This window comes from Berghia stephanieae, chromosome 13 (assembly GCF_034508935.2).
Source record: "Berghia stephanieae isolate SIO BIC M18660-M18661 chromosome 13, UCSD_Bste_1.3, whole genome shotgun sequence".
NCBI lineage: Eukaryota > Metazoa > Mollusca > Gastropoda > Nudibranchia > Aeolidiidae > Berghia > Berghia stephanieae.
The window spans coordinates 38802957-38807956 of record NC_088372.1 but is presented as its reverse complement, the minus strand read 5'-3'; the positions used below and the strand labels follow the sequence as shown (position 1 = coordinate 38807956).

Genomic DNA, 5000 nt, shown 5'->3' with positions numbered 1-5000 from the left:
GATTTGAACTTTGCAAGATGATTTGCCTATCTGTGTGGAATAAGACAGAGAATTAACAGGAAAGGGATATTTCACATCATAATATGTAGAAACATACAAACATCTACATACACGTGTGCATATGTATATATATGTATATATATATATATATATATATATATATATATATATATATATATATATATATATATATATTTATATATATATTATCTTAATTGATAAATAGCATATATCTGACCCTTCGTCTCAAAACGGTATTAAGTCGGGTTGGTTAATATGTTGAAATTTGAATTTATAGCCAGAAATATCATTGTGCTGAGTTTGTATGTTTTATTGAGGAGAATGGAAACCATATTTTGGGGTGCTAATGCCAACAATTTATATTTTTGACCAGTTTCACATTAAATTCGGCTTTTAAGCATCTGGTTCGTTCCGACATAATAATTTTGAGACGATGGGTCACATATTTAGACTAGAAAATAAGTTAACATCTCTCTGAACCCAGAATATCAATTTTTACATTAGGTAGGCAATCAGTCCTCCGGAGGAGTGGTTTTACACTTCGAATGAGATTGGAACCAGGTTGTTGTTTTTTTCGTTTTTTTTTTGGCACCAAAATTAATTCCCTGTTAGAACTAATCATTCAACTGGCGGTCTTAAAACAAGACGAAAGAGCCATGTGACGTGAGCTTCATTCATAATAATAATCATTAAGTGTTGCCTAGGTCAAATAATCTATCAATACCCTGTTTGTTTGGGGTTTGTTTTGGTTTTATGTTGTTTTCTTGTTTTTTTTTTTTTTGTTTTTTTTTTTTTTTGCAAATATGATTATTTGTTTTGTGCGGGTATGTGGTCTAGTGGTATGACACTCGCTTTCGGATAGGAAGGTCCTGGGTTTGAGCCTCGCTCGACGCATATTTGAGCCTTTGGAAAAGGATCTTTAATCACATTCTCTCACCGTACTCAAGTGTAAAATAAGTACCTGGTCGTTAACAGCGTTGTTTCTGTTGGAAAAAAGATTGTAACTTTGCCTAACAGGCGTCATGTCTCGTTCTACATGTTACGTGTTACTGTTGGTCAGGGACCCTTTGTAAAGGGCTTTGAGTGTAGTGAATAGGTAATGCCCTACATAAAGATTTTTGATATTATATTCACTAATACAAACAAAAGAAATGATCAAATTGATGCATGGACATTATAAGTACACAAAATCGTATATAGATAGAATGAAGTTGACGTCACTCGGGTCTTTGTTATTTTTTTTTTTCCAAAGCGTTTTACAAAGGGTGCCTGACCAACAGCAATGTGTAACAACGTGGAACGAGACATGACGCCTGTGAGGCGATATTACAATTTTTCCGACAGAGATAACGCTGTTAACGGCCAGGTACACATTTTATATCTGAGAGAATGTGAGTGAAGAGCCTTTTCCAATAACGCAACTATGCGCCGAGCGAGGCTCGAACTCAGGACCTTCCGATCCGAAATCGAGTGTCATACGACAAGACCACATAGCCACACAATCTACAATCTGACAGAAAGAATTTCGTGTGCTTGGGTGAGCACAAATCACAGTCTAAGAAAAAACGGCAACAGCTGAGTGACGTCATCTTCGTTCCGATTGAGACAACGCTGTTCACGGCGAGGTATTCCTCTTACATCTGAGTATGGTGAGAGAATGTAAGTGAAGAGCCTTTTCCAAGATTTTAACTGTGAACCGAGCGAGTCTCAAACCCAGGACGTTCCGATCCGAAAGCGAGTGTCATATTACAAGACCACATTGCCACATATTCTGTAATCTGACAGAGACAATTTAGTGTGCTCGGGCGAACACAAATGACAATCCTGTGTGTAATTCCCTTATTGAGACCCTGTGCTGGTGTCTGGGTGAAGCATTTAGATAATCTCAAACTGAATACATGGATAGTGTGTGCTCTTTGAATCTGCATCTGTTCCCATACCATTACCCTTTGCAAGAACATTTTCCTCAAGTCTTTTTAATTGTACATCTAGAATGTTTTACTATCCAATTTTTATCCTTTTTACTGGCGCTGATATAACCTAAATGTGTTGCAAGTGTGGTAAAACCTTTAAAAAAAAAACAAAAACAAAAAAACAAATGACAGTCTTTAAAAAACAACAACAAACAGCTGAGTGACGTCATCTTCATTCTTCTAACCTTGTAGCATAGAATACTGATAGCAATGACGAAACACGCCATGTAGATGGGCAGGAATTCTGAGCATCCGGGACTGTCGAGGATCGGTCTCCGATCTCCGAGTCCTTGGTCATCAAACATAGAACATTTGATAGCACTGGACTCCAGGAAGAAGAAGGTCCGTGCACACTCTTCACTTCCGCTTGCGAAGAAAACGACCGCATAGACTGTAGATGTTGAAAAGTAATTAATGGCTTAACCAGTTAACTGTCGCATCTACTCTGGAAAGACATGTATTTAAAAATGTGGCCAGAAAACTCGTCCTTCAAATATCGATCGATTTAAATTATCTTCATATTGAATGCAATAGTCTGATGTCACGCCGGCAACGGCGGCCATCTTGGTTGGTTCTAAACAAAGAAAATCATTACTTTTTATTCTTCATGCTGGCTAGAACTTTTCATATGTCTTAAAATCAGAAGTCAAAACATGATCAAATATATGGGGTTTTTTTCATCTGGATACGCTTTTATGGTCGCCGGAGTAATATTTCATACGGGTGTCCGCCATTGTTCCGATAGTTTAGAACCAGTGTTACGAAGTTACCATGCGTCATAAGGAAGGAAGTGACGTTACGACTGTTGAAGAGTATTGTCAAAAACTCTCAAGCCTAGGACTTTAATGAAGACCTCGAGAAGTCCCAGGTTTGAGAAATTTTGCCAAGACGAGGGTCATTTAAATCGATCAATAGTGGACGGACGAGTTTTCAGACCAAATATCTAAATACGTTTCTTTCCAGAATTTGGCAAATAACACTTTCAGTTCGGTTGAATTCCGAATAATACAGTAACTTTATATTCCCTAGTTTGGAACAACGACTTAAAGTGCCTTAACCCTCTCCTTACGAACTACAGGAAACTCGTCACATACTTAACGATACAACCAACATTTTTCTTATTCAATTTTCTTTTGTACATCATAAAATTTATATAAAATGAACAGTGTGTTGTAGAGCATGTTGTGCTAAATAAATTATGTATCTCAAGAATTTTATTGCTATTGTGTCTGAGTGATAGAAAATATATTTTTGTGTTAGTCGGGAGTGAAGTTTTGGGGAAACTCCTGAAAATGGCTGGTAAAGAGAGAGTTGATGATTTAATTTTTACATCTTCTTAACTGCCTGAATGCCTACCAGACTGTCTGTCTGTCTGTCTGTCATCCGTCCTTCCATCTATACATCTATAGATTTATTCATTTTAAAAAATCTATCTATCTATCTATCTATCTATCTATCTATCTATCTATCTATCTATCTATCTATCTATCTATCTATTTATCTATCTATCTATCTATCTATCTATCTAATCTACTCTATCTATCTATCTATCTATCTATCTATCTATCTATCTATCTATCTAATCTACTCTATCTATCTATCTATCTATCTATCTATCTATCTATCTATCTATCTATCTATCTGTCTAATCTAATCTAATCTATCTATCTATCTATCTGTCTAATCTAATCTAATCTAATCTATCTATCTATCTATCTATCTATCTATCTATCTATCTATCTATCTATCTATCTATTTATCTATCTATCTATCTGTCTAATCTAATCTAATCTATCTATCTATCTATCTTTTTATCTATCTATCTATCTATCTGTCTAATCTATCTAATCTATCTATCTATCTGTATATCTATCTATCTATCTATCTATCTGTCTAATCTTATCTAATCTATCTATCTATCTATCTGTCTAATCTAATCTAATCTAATCTATCTATCTATCTATCTATCTATCTATCTATCTATCTATCTATCTAATCTACTCTATTTATCTATCTATCTATCTATCTATCTATCTATCTAATCTACTCTATCTATCTATCTATCTATCTATCTATCTATCTATCTATCTATCTATCTATCTGTCTAATCTAATCTAACATATCTATCTATCTATCTATCTATCTATCTATCTAATCTAATCTATCTATCTATCTATCTATCTATCTATCTATCTATCTATCTATCTATCTATCTATCTATCTATCTATTTATCTATCTATCTATCTGTCTAATCTAATATAATCTATCTATCTATCTATCTGTCTATCTATCTATCTATTTATCTATCTGTCTATCTGTCTATCTATCTATCTATTTATCTATCTGTCTATCTATCTATCTGTCTAATCTAATCTAATCTAATCTATCTATCTTCTATCTATCTATCTATCAATCTATCTATCTATCTATCTATCTATCTATCTATCTATCTATCTATCTATATATCTGTCTAATCTAATCTATCTATCTATCTGTCTATCTATTCTATCTATCTATCTATCTATCTATCTATCTATCTATCTATCTATCTATCTATCTATCTATCTATCTATCTATCTATCTATCTGTCTATCTATCTATCTGTCTAATCTAATCTAATCTAATCTATCTATCTTTCTATCTATCTATCTATCTATCTATCTATCTATCTATCTATCTATCCATCTGTCTGATCTAATCTAATATATCTATCTATCTGTCTAATCTAATCTAATCTATCTATCTATCTATCTATCTATCTATCTATCTATCTATCTATCTATCTATCTGTCTAATCTAATCTAATCTATCTATCTATCTATCTATCTATCTATCTGTCTATCTATCTATCTGTCTAATCTAATCTAATCTATCTATCTATCTATCTATCTATCTATCTATCTATCTATCTATCTATCTATCTATTTATCTATCTATCTATCTATCTATCTGTCTAATCTAATCTAATCTATCTATCTATCTATCTATCTATCTGTCTAATCTAT

The 5000-nt window shown here is 33.2% G+C and overlaps 1 protein-coding gene and 1 pseudogene across 2 annotated transcripts in view; one reads left to right on the top strand and one right to left on the bottom strand.

The window, feature by feature from the left end:
• The window catches only part of LOC144958942 (chitin synthase chs-2-like), a 12780-nt pseudogene extending 10052 nt beyond the window's left edge, over positions 1-2728 (bottom strand).
• LOC144959054 (uncharacterized) overlaps positions 1-5000 on the top strand; it is a 136088-nt gene that overhangs the window by 35142 nt on the left and 95946 nt on the right. The gene's annotated exons all lie outside the window — the stretch shown is intronic.